This window comes from Seriola dumerili, unplaced genomic scaffold (genome assembly GCF_002260705.1).
Source record: "Seriola dumerili isolate Sdu_G_001 unplaced genomic scaffold, Sdu_1.0 BDQW01000189.1, whole genome shotgun sequence".
NCBI lineage: Eukaryota > Metazoa > Chordata > Actinopteri > Carangiformes > Carangidae > Seriola > Seriola dumerili.
The window spans coordinates 1,652,303-1,669,446 of NW_019174444.1; positions in this window are offsets into that span (position 1 = coordinate 1,652,303).

Here is a 17,144-nt window from a genome sequence, read left to right on the forward strand (position 1 = left end):
TGTGTTATATATTCATTGAATCACTCAGAAAACAGTGAGCCAATCAGAAGAGAGACTCAGAGCCTCCTTTATTCTGATTGGCTGTTGTTACTAGAGCTCCAGAGAGAAGCCTGAGAGAGGAGATGTAAAACTACATTGAGATGGTTTTTGGTTCTTAAAACCACAAATATATTTTCTTATGTATCAACACTTCAAAATAAAACACAGGAAAAGTGTAAAATATGGAGCTTTAAAATACACAACAGCTTGTAATGGTTAATAACAAATGTTTACTCTGTCAGTTGGTATATAAAATGCTTTATAGACGGCACTTATATAACACTTTTCTAATTGAATATACCATTCAAAGCGCTTTACACTACAAGCCGCATTCACACATATTCATATACCGATGTTACATCAGGGGCAATTTTGGGTTCAGTATCTTGCCAAAGAATACTTTGACATGCAGACAGAAAGAGCAGAGAATGGAACGACCTTGCTAGTGGACGACTTGCTCTTCCTCCTGAGCCACGGCCGCCCCATTCTCTAAACTAACAAGGTCATCGCTGCTCAATGAATGTCTTCATTCTGATAATCCGGCTCTCGCTGAGAATGAGAAAATCATCCTTTATAGTATAATAAACATCTTGGTATCATGTACAGTCACACCGCACTTTCTGGTGTTTCATTTTCCCACCTGTACCTGAAGCAACACTCTGTTTTCATTCCCATTTACAGTTTAAAGAAACTAACACTGACTGTTGGTGTCCACACTGTGAAATGAGGTTCTATCACTGCTTTTTATCCTGTTATTTAATATAATAATAATAAGTATAATAATAATAATAGTAACAGAGTAGGTCACAAACTCTTTTTGTGATACAGCTGTACGTTGAGTTGAGGCCAAAAAAAAACCAAATCAGTGTTTTGACATTTATCTGCATTAGTGTGAACGTGGCCTTGTTTGTGCACCGTTACACCTTTTTTGTTTTTACACCCGTCTTTCTCTTTCAGCCTCTGTTCTCTCATCACGCAGGTCCCCTGGAGCCCCGTTAATAAGCATCTGTTTGTAATTTCATCCCTGCAGCCACCAGTGACATAGAGGTGCCCTGGCACAGAATCACTGGCAGCCAGCGCCTCTGCCTTAATGCTTGTGCCCCCTCCCTACCCTTAGCACCCCACCACACCAACCCCTGTGCCCAAAATAGTTTAATGAGACGCTTTTAATGCCTTTATTATGGCAGAAACTGGCACTGCGTACCGAAGCGTAATGCCACGCCGCCCCCCAACCTCAGCTTGCTAACTAACCGCCAGAGGTAATTCTGTGTGAGCGCCTTGCCCTCAGGATTGGGGAACATTTAAAGCCTGTGTTGCCATTTTGTTTTTAATATGCTCACCCCTAACCACACACTCCTGCACGCACCTACCCCGGCATACATCTTTCTTGCACGCAAAAAATGCATTCATGCACACACACACACACACACATACGCAGCTGTGCAATCAGGCATCCTCGGAGGCAGTGATTTACTACCCGGGACTATTTTATTAATTTAATTACACATTTACAATCATTCTTCTCAGAGGAAAACAGGGAGGAAAGTGCTGCCTGTGTGTTTTTTTGCGGAGGCAGCCAATCTTGTTTTATTTTATGGCCGAGAGAGAAAGATGTTGTTTTATTTTACGAGTGGCCTCAAGGTTTCCTTAATGTGTTAGAAACACAAAAGGGTGTGTCCTGTAAAGCAGAGATCTTTAATGCTCTTTTTGTTTGTTTGGTTTCTTCTCTTTAAATTTCCAACAGCTCGATGAGGGAAACAATCACTCACCGTAAAACAAATAGGGAAGCTTTTTTTTTTTATTTAATTTTCTAAACCCAAACTGCCTGTATCACTGTTGCAGAGAGACAATACCCGGCCTTCATGCCGAACTGCTCAAGGATCTGCTTTTTGTTCCGCTGCGTCATTATTTCTTAAAATCGCACATCAAACTGGGCCATTAGTCTGTGTCAGACTGCTTCCCACATGACAAGAGTAAAAACGAGTCGCTGTTAGTTTGGCTGACAGCAGGATGAGAGATGAAATGTGAAAAGTTTCATCCCTGAAGGGGGAAAAAAATCTGGAACAGCATCTTCAAACACCAGGATGTGAACTGCATGACAAACCATGAAACAATGCAACTCAGGAGAGCTGTTTGCCAATGCAACCATGACCACTTTAGCACAATTTCTATCAACTATAACTCTTTATATAGATTTATGTATGAGTTTCTACATGATAAACCTCAAGTTCAAAGGTCCCATATTTGACACCTATCCAGTGTTTTATTAAAGTGTTGATCCATAAGAAGATATATTTGTGGTTTTAAGAACCAAAAACCATCTCAGTGTAGTTTTACATCTCCTCTCTCAGGCTTCTCTCTGGAGCTCATGTAACAACAGGTCAGTGAGCCAATCAGAAGAGAGGAGGCTCTGAGCACAGTCGGACGGTGGGTCCAGGTGGGCGGGGTTCGGGGCATGGCTGAGAGCGGTACATGCTTTGTTGTTACATCACAAAGTTACAGAAGTGCTGATGGCTGGTTTTCAGGCTCAGTGTTTCTGAATACAGGCTGTGTGCATTGCTCTGAGGTCTGAGCAATTTGCTACTTTCACAGTATTAATATAGAACCTAGACCTGCTTTATGATCAAACAACACATGGACATCTACCTTTAGACTATATGGGACCTTTAAGAGCCCTCAGTCTGTGCTTTTGTCTAGAGATAATAATACTATACTGTTTATGCAACAACTTTAGTTGGAAGCTGAATGATAGACTGAAAACATATTGGCGTAAAATCTTTTGTTTTTGCAAATGGAGTCGCGGCGCTGCTCTTGCCAAGTCATTTGACAAAAACAAGTCCCGTTTTCTTTAACTTAAAAATTTCAGAAACACAACTGTGCTCCCTCAGAGCTTTGAACTTGTTGCTCATTTCCCCCAAATTGCCATTCCAACCCACTCAAGTCACATTAACACATTGATATTACAACTGGGTTTGACAGTTGAAAGTTGAAATTGTTGAAGAAGTTCAGACACATAAAAAAAAAAAGTGTTAGTGAACTTGTGGTGTACGCTGCTTGTCCTGAAGGCGTTCTCTTTCCCTCGTGTTGTAATCTCAACCCAAAGAACACAAAGTACCAAATCTCGATACTTCACCAGGTCGCAACCTCAAGCTGAGACTGTATTTGGCGTATCATACCAATCATCTCATCACCTTTCTCTGCAGAGGCCGGTGAGACACGCCGCCATTTGCATTCAGGGATCTGTCGTTAGCATGTGGCCGTCAGCTCTCAGGGAGGTTCGTCTGCGGTGGAAAACATCAGTAAGCCGCCAGCGTCTGACAGAGCTCATTACTCACGTTACCGGCTGACGATGGAAAGGAGCCTCGGCTTCAAGTCAAGACATCCAGCCTCGCCTGTTATTTGGGCCCTTCAAGTGCCGGAGCAGAACACACACAGACAGGGCTAAACACAGCCAGCGTAGCCACCAGGAATGTGTTTTTGCCTTATTTCTGTTGACGTGTAAGAGCAGCGAGGGAGAAGCATCTGTCTTCGTTTTCCTTGAAACTCTATATATGCAGAACAAGCCTTAATGCTGTCATTACACGTACTGTCTTATTGCTGCAAACCAAATCCATGGTCATGGAACTGGTAATAGATATGGCTGACAATCACTCTGTGTGTGTGTGTGTGTGTGTGTGTGTGTGCAGAGGTGTTCACAGTCTTTCAAATGGCCAGGGGGGTAAAAATGGAGAAAAGGCACCATAAGGTCAGGATAACATTCAGGGTTAGGGTTCATTCACACCAGAGGGGCACCTGTCAGGGGTACGTGGGCTGACCAGGGAAACTTTTGAGGCATTTGGGACATCACTTTGGCTATTCATATATAGGGGCGCTTGGGCCAGTAAGACGGGCACTATAGGGGCAATAATGGGGGCATTTGGGACAGCCATAGCAACATGTGGACCAAACAGAGAGGGTCTCAGGGTGAAAACAGTGTTACTCCAGCGGACCGAAGGGAGCATCATAGGGCAACTTGGTCAGATGATTTGAAACCTTAGGCCGATTAAAAGGGGCACTCTGTGACTTGTGAGCCAACCACAGGGGTAGCAGAGGTAAAGAGAGGGTCACACAGACAGACTGGGCCCACTGGGCTCTTTTGGGGCAATCAAAATGCCACCAGAAGAGACAGGCATCAGGGCAGACCAAGGGGGCAATTAGGCCACTAAGACAGGAACTTGGGCCAAACAGAGAGGAGTTTAGGTTGACTACAGAAGCACCTGTAGTTAGCGGGGGTTGTTGGGCAGACAAAAGGGATTCTGGGGCCATTCATAAGGGGGCTTTGACAAATTCAGGGGGCATTTGGGCCAACCAAGGGGACACATGGGCCATCAAGAGTGGCACTGGGGGCACTTGGCCTGACCATATGGGCATTTTGACCATCAAGAGGGCAACTTTGAGCACTTTGGCCAAACACAAGGGCATGTAAGGCACAGTGTGGCCAATCAGATGGCCACTAGGTTGGACTAGAGGGGCAATTGTGCCACTGAACAGTACAACCCCTTAGGTGTGATGTTGGGGCAAAAGAATGAAGCAAGCCTCATTAAGGCAGAGCCGTATCATGACATCGTTCCCCATAAGCCTCTCACGGCAGACAAGCCGTGCTCTGATCTCTGCTCCCCTTAACACACACAAAAACAAACACACACAGAAGGCACACACCCGTTATCCATGATTGAAGTGATTATTACGCTAAACTACGACACCTGTTAACATTCACGTCTGTTACTGTGCGTGTGAGTATGGCCTGAATTATGGCGAAAAGAAACCATTTCCCACCACCGCCACCGCCGCCGCCGCCTTCTGCCGCCGTGCTTTGTACAACAAGTCGACTAACCTCTGGCCTGCAAGAGGCAGATTATTACAAGAATTTAGCTTAATGAAAACAGACACACACACATTAAGCCATCACACGAAGAATGACTTGCAACAGAGATTACACCATCCTCCGTGAGTCAAATGTGTGATATGCTTTATGAGGACGAGGCAAAACAAAAACACATGGATCCACTTTGATTTTATAAATGGAGGATCTGTTGGCTTAGCGGCGTCCAAGGTCGTGACACGTACACACACACACACACACGCACACACACACACACCAACCCACACACACACACTCTCTGAACCCATAATCAGATCTGAATCCCATTTGTGCCATAAAATATTTATTATTGCACACAGAGACATTTCTTATCCAGCATGAGAGAAGTGTAGATTAGTGTGTGTGTGTGTGTGTGTGTGTGTGTGTGTGTGTGAGGAGGGGGAGGGTTCCAAATTAGACTATAATTGAAAACAAATCCACATAGTAGTTTTTTGAGCTATAATGAGGTTAAGTCACTGTTTGCCTCCTCCACTCCGTCAGTCAGAGTGAGGAATCATGTGAGACAGAGACGTGCGAGTCGCTGCCCTGCGCCTTGGCTGCTCCTCTGTCATGGGAGAATAAAGCCAGCATCACACCTCATCCATCCAACAGCTGGACAACTGCCACACACACAAACACACACACACACATACACACACACACACATCTACACACTTACCAAGAGGAGTGCGCACTCACACTGGGCTGGCCTGAGCCTCTTTGGGGCCCCTGACACGGCTCTGATACGCCAACCCTTCCAAATTTGCAAATGTGACACAAACTGTATAAAAAAAAACAGGAAATTATAACTTTGTTGTGGCACCACAGTGTCACCACTTCCTAAAATGTGGCAAAGCTACTCAAAATTTGTTGAGTTATAATCCGAAGTAGCAATTGAAAAATCCTGCACACTGTCTGACTTGCAGTAAACAATTTATTTACAATGTTTCGGTGCACGACCTTCATCAGGCAAATGATTTTCATCTTAAACAGGAGTGGCTGTAAGCCGGCAACCAATTGCCTCATCCCACGTGAATATCAATTAATTTATTCACTATACTAACAGTTTATAATAAATTATATGAAGAGGTAGAAGATTAGAAACTCCATATAGTGACAAATAATCTTCTCCTGTGTTTTATTTGAAGTGTTGATCCATAAGAAGATATATTTGTGGTTTTAAGAACCAAAAACCATCTGAGTGTAGTTTTACATCTCCTCTCTCAGGCTTCTCTCTGCCTCCTCTCTTCTGATTGGCTGACTGTGTTCTGAGTGATCCAATAAAAATTTCAGGTATACACTCAGAAAAACCAAATCCTGCAAGGTTGAATGGTGGGTCCAGGTGGGCTTGGGGTGTGGCTGAGAGCATTTACAATATAGTTGTGACATCACAAAGTTCCAGAAGTCCTGACAGCTGGTTTTAAGGCTCAGTTTCTGAATACAGGCTGTGTGCATTTCTCTGTGGACTGAGTGCTTTGATACTTTCACAGTATTAATATAGAATAAAAAATAGTCTAAAGAATTAAATGCTTCAGGTGCATGAACTACACACTTCATCAATACTCATACAAAGAGCTGTTCCCATATGTTACAGGTTACATAATAGATTAGCCTGTAGGAATTAATACATGTTATGAAAAGACAGTATCAATATATCAGTAAACACAAAATTGGGCAAAAATACATAGGTTTAGTCAATAATCAAATATACCTCTATCATATCATGCAAATAGTTCGATATCAAAAGATCCTCCTTATCTTTATCAGGTTGAATTTTTATAGTTATAATCCCCCTTTTTTTTTGATCTTAAATTCCCAAATCAGTCATAGCAAATCCAAATATTTCATTTGTTATCATCCTAAAGTTGGTAATAGCACCTTGAATAACCAAATGTAGAACAAATTTGTTAGTTCTTATATCTCTGAAATATATTTAAGTCTCAAAATCTGGTGTAGGAACCCCAATTTTATTATTGTCCCTTGAATTTGTTATTTATTTAATTCACACACATGTAAGAGCACAATCCCGGGATGTGATACCTCAAATTTGCTTCATCAAAATGTGGGAGAGTATCTTTAAAAAATTTACAAGAAAAACAAGAAGAGGAAGAGATTTCCTCGGGGCCCCAGGTGGCCCTAAGCAGCAACTTAGTACTTTTATGCCTCAGACCAACTCCGTTGTGAGATAAGAACGTGCACACACAACCTCCACGTATACTTACACACTGACCTGTACCCGACCGGTGCACCTGAATGAATTGTCTGTGTATGCCTGCATGTGTGTGTGTGTGTGTGTGTGTGTGCTGCGTGTCAGCTGGAATGAAAAAACCCAGCAGAGTGGTAATACATCACACTGGTGGGAGTTTTTTTCCTCACCACATCTCGTCTGTGGTGGAGGATTCTCCGCTCTGTGATATTAAAAACCTCGGCGCGGTGCATCATCATGAGAAACCTACAATGTCTGGCAACCTCGCAAAGCGCAGCAATGCCCCCTTATTTTTATTGAACAAAAGCTTTGAGCTGTCAAAAAAGCGCCCATCTGGAGCCAAAAGAGAGAGAAGCTTCATTGTTCTCCCTCCCTCCACCTCTCCTCCACGACCCCATCTTCCTGTTGTGCTGGCTTGGCGGCGAGAAGGGGATTTTTATTTTGGTTTCTCTGCTGGAGGTCAAAGTTCCCTGGGATGTGGAATCAGAGGAGATGTTGCCATGTTTCCCCTCCCTCATTTTTCAACCCTTCCCAGCAGCCCCTCTGGGATAGTGAGCTGCGCATTTCATCTTCCATGAGAAAAGCGGCAGTGAGCTGCGCTGTTGAGGCGGCGGTTTGGGTATTTCTGAAGTTTAGCGATCACACGGCATGCAGAGGTCTGTGCAGGCACGCAATCCCACGTACGGTGCCTACGCAAGCATGTGAGCGAGCACATGTGCTGCTGCTGCAGATGATTTCTCAAACACACCCACACACTTAGATATTGCTCAATGCTTACTATTTATTTATTTCTTTACAACCTGGGTGTTATTTGTGCAGTTTAAGTCATCATCATTTCTGTTACTCATCAGCTTCAGCGTAAACAATCAATGATGCAGCGTCAACAAGTTTGCTACAAGATGATCAATATAGTATCCGATTGTATTTCTGTGGTAGGTACGGTGGGTTCTCCACCTTCATTTGAACTTTTAATCAGTGGTTTAGCTAATTCTGTTAAATTAGATTTTAATCATGTGGATGTTGTAGAGCTGCTGTGTGAAATGTTATCATAACCAATAGAGAATAAAGGCCAAAACTTCCAGAAAGAAAAACCCAACTTTTAAAATAACACCAATTTTTATAGTCCGTGGGTATAAGAGATGGAGCTCTTTAGGGGCCCAGGCCAATTACATCATTATCTTAACCAAGTTGACTGAGGAGAGGCCTTAAGACCTTTCTCTCCAAACACAATCAGACGAACATCCATCACAGCCAAAAGGCCTTTTTCTCCTTCCCCCTCTTTTCTTTTTTTTTTCTTTTTTTTTTTTTTGCTGCTCTCTTTCCTTTTGACTCACAGCGGAGATATTTTGATGACACTCCTGCGTGTAACGCCAGGTAAGCATCTGACACAGCGATGAGTGGCCTGCAGATGTGTCCGTCGGCAGCGGCAGCAGAAGCCGCAGCATTCCTGTGTTCCTGGCCGATAGACAGACAGCAGAGATGACTCTCCCTTGTTGCGCAGCAGAATGATGAGTCATTAAGTGTTTTTAGGAGGCCTTTTTAGATGTCTGCCCCCCCCCCCCACCCAACCCCTATGCCTGCCCGGTTCAGCCTGGCTGTTCATTGCAAATTAAGGGGGTTTAATATTTTCCGTGCACTGTGTCCAGGACATTTACAGTTGGCGTCAGGGTACGCTGTTGGTCTGAGGGGAGGCACTTTGAAGTGTTTGCGGTTTCGCCACATCTGCAGGCAAGATGTGCATACAGGGCTGGGGGTTTGGGGGTGGATGGGGGTGGAGGGAGGAGGCGGTTCAGAAGAGGAGGTGGAGAGTTTCTGTCGGTGCTCCTAATGTCATGTGACAATGAACAACATCCCTTAACTCTTTCCCAGGATCGCTTCGGCGGATCGGAGCAGCCCGTGGCGGTGCGGTCGTTAATTTCTCATTTCTCATAGGGGGAATGTGTTGCAGCATGCATGTTTTCTATCCAGAACCAAATGCGGCGGGCTACATGTGTTTGTGTAGACACACAAACAGCAATCCTGTCCACAGGAAGAGGAGGATCATGGGGCTGCGCTGAAAAAGGGACTTTCCCAACATGTGCTTTTTATGTTGTCAGGGAGGTGTCTCAGCTGTAATGTTGATAAATGCCCCACATTACTCCAGCGTTTAGGCTCCAAACAAGAGCACTGGCTGAGTTGATTAAATGCTTGTTTGTACAACTTTGCAGAATCATTATTTTCAGTTTGCACTTTCTAAATATAGGAGAAGAAGCTATAAAAAGAGAGTCCAAACATGAGCATCATGGCTTTAAAACTCCAACCACAGGGCAGGGGTGAAGCCAGGGTGGTGCCGCGGTGCCCCCATTAAACCATATCGTGGTCCCCGTTAAACATCTCGTCAGACGTCGGCTGTCTCGGTCTGCTCCTCTTCGTTGAGGCCAAAGTTTCAACCCTGCGAGCTGCCAAGGCAAAGTGCAGCGTCTATACGGAATTAAGCCCCCGCCACAGGGACATCGATTTAATCATCAGTTTATGGAGCTGGATTTCGCTGAGCCCATAGTTGCCGCGCCCACAAGAATTTTCACATTTCATTAGCTCGTGGGCTTTGCCAGGGTGGCGGCGGAGGCAGAGGGAGGCGGCGGTGAGCTGGTGTTGATCCCAATGCTGGAATTTTGACTTCTTTATTTTCCACACGTTTATTCGGAGCATATTCTTCTCTCCCTCCCGCGTTCCCAGACGCTAGCGCTGCCATTTGCAACCATTATTAAAGTCATATTTCACAGCTTAGTTCATAAAATCACCCAACTTGCTTCAAATTAGTAGCATTGCTCTCCAGCTCCCCACCACCACCACCACCACCACCTCCCACTGCCCCCTCCTCCGCCTCCTCTGTTCCCTCTTGGCTCCCCCTGCAAACAGCAGAGAGAATGATGGGTTAGCGGTGGAGTTCTCAAAGTTTCTGCCATCGAGCTGCGGTCCCAGGTCGGGATCACTCAGCTCACATCAGGTTCAGGTTTAAGTCTTGGCTCCTGTACACACGGACGTGAATTTCCTCACACCATAAATACTGTGATGATTGAGACTGTAAGTGTGACAGAGTCTCAGTCTGCACAGATACAGGCGCACTGTTCAGGCTTTCACCAACCTGCTGCGCGCCTGAGAATGAATACACATGGATATCTTTCGCACTTTAATATTTTAAGATGACAATCAGACAAAAGTTTGAGGACAGGTTTTTTTTTTTATGCAGTGGGCAAACTTCAAAGATCATAATCCTCATTAAATTAACATCAAAAAATGAAATTTATATTTATCCAGTCAACATCTAAAGGTTTGTTAAAAAGTGCAGCTTATTCACATCATGTATGTATAAAAATGTCCAATTACCCACAGTAGCCCAATGTTTTTCTGTATAACACATCACTCACTAAGCACTTTATTAGGAACACAAGTACACCTGCTTTTCCTCAAATAAAACCCAGGAGTCAATTAAAAGCCAGGTCTCCAATAATGGCTGGGGGCCAATTACAGGCCGGGCAGAAAACAAGGGTGGATAAACTCCTGGTGCCTGTCATATAATGTGCACACGAGTTAAGCATAATGTAAATTTCTATCACTTTGATAAAAAAAAAAAAAATCATCAATATAATCAAGCTATTGGCAACACTTTCAGTCACTGTGGGTCTATGTGTGTATCTACTTTGCTTTGTCTTCCTTTAATCTTGTCCTTACCCTGTTGTTGCATTACACTATACCTGCAGGTGTTTCACAATAAAAGCCCTGTTAAGAAATGAGCGGTTTCTGTCCACTAAAATGCTTGGGGACTTTTAGTTTTAAATGGTTACAAGGAAATTCTGAGTTTCATACATATCAAACAGAGTGAATTACGAATAAAAGTCTGTTACCCTCTGCAGCTGAGGTAAATAAAGGCATGGTTGTTGGTGTCAGACGGGCTGGTTTGAGTATTTCTGGAACTGCTGATATCCTGGATTTTTACGAACAACAGTCTCCAGAGTTTTTACTCAGACGGAGCCAGACGTAGCCTGGTCTGATGGATCTGGATTTCTGCTGAGGCAGCAGATGGTAGGGTCAGAGTTTGAATCCATGCACCCAAACTTGTGCCACCAGTCCAGATTGGTGGTGGTGGTGGTGGTGTAATGGCGTGGGGAATGTTTTCTTGGCACACTTTGGGCCCGTTAACACCAACCAATCATGAATGTCACAGTCTATCTGAGTATTGTTGCTGACCTTCATGGCCACAGTTTACCATTTTCTAATGGCTACTTCCAGCAGGATAATGCTCCATGTCACAAAGCAAAAGTCATCTGAAACTGATTTCAAACTTCAAACTGGCCTCCCCAGTCTCCAGATCTGAATCCAGTATCATGGTAGAACAGGAGATTGGCAGCTTGATTGTGCAACTGACAAATCTGCAGAAATGATGGGATGCAGTCATGTCAACATGGAGCAGAGTCTCAAAGGAAAAAGTTTCCAACATCTTGTGGAATCCATGCCACAGAGACCTGAGGCTGTTGACTGTGTAACATGAAAGGTGTCACTTGAACAGAGAATTAGCACATGATTGTTTCCCTCAGCTTCACTGCGTGCTTTGGTTTTCCAGACAGCAACCTTAACGTTTTGGTTCTCACGTTCAGCAGCAGCTGTTATCATCAAACAAGCTTTGACAAAACCCACTGTCCGCTACCTGCTCAGCACCAAACAGCAGACAGACACAGTTAAGAGACACAGTTGATGAAGAAAGCCAGATGAATGAATGCTGATGTTGCTCAGAGTCTGCCCGATGTGTAAATAAGCACATTCACCATGTCAACTTTAGCTCCATGTCCAAATCTGTTGTTCAGCTTTACGGTAAGAAGGCCCGTCATCAATAAATGAGGAGCAGCTGCAGAGAAAATGTGCTGTCTGCAAGCCAGAGTGCGATGTTCAGCCAATCATCAGGTTTAACAGATCAATCCTGAGACTTCAGGTGTAGTTCTACCATGTTTTGTATTATGTCTGTATTTATTTCTTGTTATGTCTCATTGTTTTCCTGCTTTTTATGCACTTAACCTGTTTATTACTGTGAAGCACCTTGTGGTGTCTGCCGAGGTGCCACATGGATAAACTTTCTCTTACTCACTGAAATCCAGTGGGTTTTTATGATTCTCCCTCACATTCTCTTCCCATTTTTTTCTTTAATTCTTTCATATGTGCAACTAAACAAACAAACAAATAAACCTTTTGTGACTGTTTCAAGAAGTAAACAGTTATTTAAAAAAAAAAAAAAGCCAAAGAGAGGTATTTCCTACCCACATCAATCAGAATATTTGATGTCAACTGTGAAACACTTTGAAGCACGATTTTACTTGATTGTTAGCTTCACAATTAGCATCACTCATCATTTTCAGTTACCCAAATTACCTCTAACTATCATCCCTCCCTGGAACAGTCGGCCCTGTATGACGGGCAAATTACTATTAGGTTTGACTAAAAATGTCGCCCATGTGAGTCCAATAAATTTCCCCCCTCACATCTTAACCGCCGGCGTGTTTCAATGTTCCCCTTGTATACAAGCCCAGGAACACAACTAAACAATGTCTCCTTCCATCATAAACCCCTTTAGTGTGGTCTTAAAAAGTTCACATCCTGTTTTCCTCAAAATGCAAACACCCTGCTTGAGGTTGAGGAGCTTTGAGCGGCTTAAAACCAGGAGAGGGAAAAAAAAACACACACACACACACACACACAAGAATCTTTAAGATGCTGATGTCCTTTCCTGTGTGGGAGGGAGGAAGAGAGAGGAGTCATCTCAGACTGACAGAGGCGTTCACTGTCTCTTCCTCTGTCTCACTGCTTGTGTTGATTGGAGCATCCAGACTGAGCTGAAGAAAAACAATAGCACTGGTCCTTTCCCAAATGCTTAACACAACCTGTGTATCTCACAAGAAAGGACAGAAGTGCAATATTGTTATAGTCCTGCTAAACCTCTTAAACCTTTGACATGGAAGACGGATGTACTGTATGTGTCTAGTTTCCTACCAAACGTCTACGGTGATTCCTTATAACTGACCACAGTAATTATGTGGTCCAATAGACCACAGTCTTTCCCTAATCTTAAGAAAGCAGTTCTTTCAACCATGATGACGATGGTTCCCCAACCGTAACCAATTAGCTTTTTCCCCAACACAAACCAAGTAGTTTTTTGTTGCCTAGAACTAACCAAACGTCTTGACCTCGACCAGAGAATACTCATATGAACCATTTTTATATTGGTCATTTTGAACATTTTTGGAAGTTTCTAGAAACTCTAAAGACTGAGAGTTGCAGCAACGAACTGCATCAGCATGAAGGTGTCAGCACAGTAATAGTGAGAGGTGTCAGGTCATACATGCCACGTTGTATACGTGAATCAGTATGATTGGACGTTACCAGTGACCTGGCAGCCAAGCAGATGATGAATGAGTCCGTGATGGGGAAGCATGAGTGAAGCAGCTGAGGCTAATCAGCCAACGCAAGTGTGACTTCATTGCCGTGCCTGAGCTAATGTTATGCTCCATTTAAAATCTTCTCCACATTAACCAGCTACACCATGAAAGGCTCTGGATTACAAGAAGAATTTTGTCTCAACTAATTTAGCTTTATGGTGTCTTGCCAAGAAGATGCAAGTTTTTTTCTTTTATGTGAGTGGAGGCAGATTCCTGTTGGTCGTCAACAGACAGCAATGTAGAGAACACCTGATGAATATACACAAATAATTACTTTCTTTTAGCTCTGGTTTGGTCTCCACCGACTCCTGAGAGGAATCTCTGTCTCTTTCGCCGCTAGATGTTGCTCTTACCTCACCAGCTGGTTTTTAACTGTGTCTGTCTGCTGGCAGATGCTGAGCAGGTAGCGTGTAATGCTTGTTTAAATGAGCTATTTGTAAGTTGTTGCTATTGCCACATGACTAACATTAGCATTAACAGCTGTTTACCAGTTTTGCCAAGAGCTTAAACCACTGTCGCGTTTACAATACATGAGGTTATAATTCTCCCTCTGAGCAGTGCTACATCTCCAGGGCAGACTGGACGCTACAGGCCGACTTTAATGTTGGTTACATTATCTGTTGCTAAAGAACACATACGCTTTTGTTGCCTTTTATCACCTTTTTATGTCACATTTCCTTTCTTTCCGTTGACTCTTTCATTTGGTCACAGGTCAAAGGTCCGGTCGTAGGTCAAGCTTATGCTCAAGGTGTTCCACTTAGCGCTCCCCCTAGAGGCCTGGAGAACTCCTGTTGTGTTCTCTGGATGTGCAGCGTTTTTTCTGTTGCAATTGTGTTGGGGGTTTGTGTGTTTGCTGTTAATGTATTTATTTTGGCTTCCAGCAGCATATTAACTAATTTGCAGCATGTTTCCACTATTGTGCTTGTTTTGTACCTTTTCAATCTGCATCGTTCCTGAATTTTCAGATTGTTTCTCCTAATGAAAATGTTTTGCAGCGTACTTGTCGGCCACCATAGGAAGGGATTCGCTGGTTAGCATGCTAACTTCAGTATGAAAAGAAGTGATAGAAATAGAAGCAAAACAAGTAAGTGGTGAGTAAAGGCATGAAGTCTAATGTTGAACTCACAGCGTTTCTTATAGACTGGCAATTAAACAGCTGCTAATGCTAACATTAGCTATGTAGCAATAGCAAAAGTTACAAATAGGTCCTTTAATGGAAACTTGGATACACTTGGACTGAAACTGACAGAAAATTTGCTGCAAAACAAATAGTCTAAAAGAGTGAAAAAGGCTGTATAGAGCTGCAGAGCTGGTGCTAACTCTCTGACACTGTTAGCAACTGCTTTTACATTGCGTGTAGTCATTTTATTCACTGTTAATATAAAAACTTGATTAGTGGAGCCTTAATAAAGTGTTTTGCCGTATGGTGACCATATCTTATTATAGTTGTAATACAGGAATGTTGTTGGGATAATTGATTTTAAAAACTGGCAGTAAACATTTAAAAACTTTGCCAATAAGAATGAGTGTAGTGTGGAGTTTTACAAAAGTCCTCCAATTACAGCACACAGACACACACACACAACACACACCAGGCTCCACAAAATGAAATTGAATAATAAACTGTTGGCATCAAACCGCAACTTATTATGAAGGCCGAACCCCCACCGGCAGAAATGAGCTCTGCCTCCCAAGATCAAGAGACAGGAAATACCTGCCGCTGAAGGGCCAACTCTCTCAGGTCCCAGCAGATTTACTGGAGCAGCTAATGGCTCCAGCAGCGGGGCCTGTTTCTCTGCCCTCCTTCTCATGAATACATCACATCACACTCACAACCACGCCAAACACACACAGACACACACAGGTTTTACATGCTCAATAAGTACGCTAATCTTTTCTTCCATCAAAATTCTGAATACCACTGTGGAAAAAAGTACTCCATTACAAATATGGTCCTGTAAAATTTGACTTGAATAAGTGTAAGTGAAGGAAAAGGGATTAAGGAATGCAGTGGTTCCCAAGCTTTTTGGCGGGTGACACCTTAAAGTAATATCTACCTGTTTGGACATACTGGAAGTGGTGAGCCATTCATACATTAATCTCTTACATGGTTTCATTTGAAAGGGTGACCACAAACCTGAACACGTAAACATAGCGAGCATCCAGAGAAAAAAACAAAATCAGAAAAATATTGTATATGATGTTATATTTTGAGGAAGCCCGCACTGGAAAAATTAAACATTTACATTATAAAACATAAAAGTACTAAAGGCCTAAAGAAAGTAAAGAAAGGAAGAAATGGACAGAAAAAATAGAAACAAGGAGAGAAGGAAGTAAGAAGAAAAGAGAGGGAAACAAATAAGGAAAGGAATAACCAGGAAAGATTAACGGAACAATAAGAAAAGTAGGAAGGAAATAAAAAGAGAAGTAAGGAATGAAGCAAGAAATGAGGAAAGAGAGAGAAATAATCGAAGGAAATCATTTTAAGTATCAGATGTAAAAGTGCAAATTGTGGAGAAGAGTTGAGTTTGGTTTAGTTGCAAGATTTCCATTTAGATCAGCTGAGAAAAGAAATGAAGGGACAGGAACAAGGAGAAAATAAGGAAAGGAGGAAGAGAAAGGAAAGTAAGAAGAAAGGAATGAAAATTAAAAAACAAGGAAGGGAAAAAGGAAGGGAGAGAAAGGAGAAGGAAACAAATAAGGAAACACCTTGAAAGAGGAAAAAGTAGAAAGTGTCTCAAAATGAAATTACCAGGGTAATTTTAATTAAACTTTACTGTAGTTTAACTTTAGAGAGTAAATGCACATATATTACTTTCCACCACTAATGCTCAGTCATTCAACACACTCACACTCACACACACACACACACACACACACACACACTTGACTCCCCACACACACATTTGACACACACACTTGACTCCCTGAAGACACACAACACGGTCCAAACCTCTGCCTCGCCTGGCTCTCTGCTCTGAGTCACGTAGGAAAAAAAGATTTAATCATGGGAGTAAATTGGCTCGGTGGAAAAATGATTCGTCGGGGCATAATGTGCATGTGCGAGCCATTTCGACTCATTACGCCGTGATCTGAAAGGTTATGGAATTGAAACCAGCACCAGGGACGGAGCTTCCAAGGGCACTGAGAGCGGCGGGGGCCCCGAGAGCGGCTCCACATGTTGTCAAGACAGCACGCTACCACGGCAACGTGGAGGGTGGGAGCGGGGGCGGCGTGAATTGTGGGCGAATCTAATTGGGTGGCTCGGCTCTCAAACCTCACTCAGACAAATGAAATTAGGTGTTTGTTGTAGCAAATTACTCTGAATTAATGTATACACTTGTACTTACCACACACATGCACATGCACACTCACACACGCGCACACACACATATACACAGATGCCATCGTCTGTGGTGTTTGTTTACAGCTGCGACGTGCTGTGTGTGATTGAAAACCTGCATGTTGTTTGTTGTCAGGGGCAAAACGTATTTGTTTACAGCAGAACCACATGGACAAAAGTATGTGGACATTT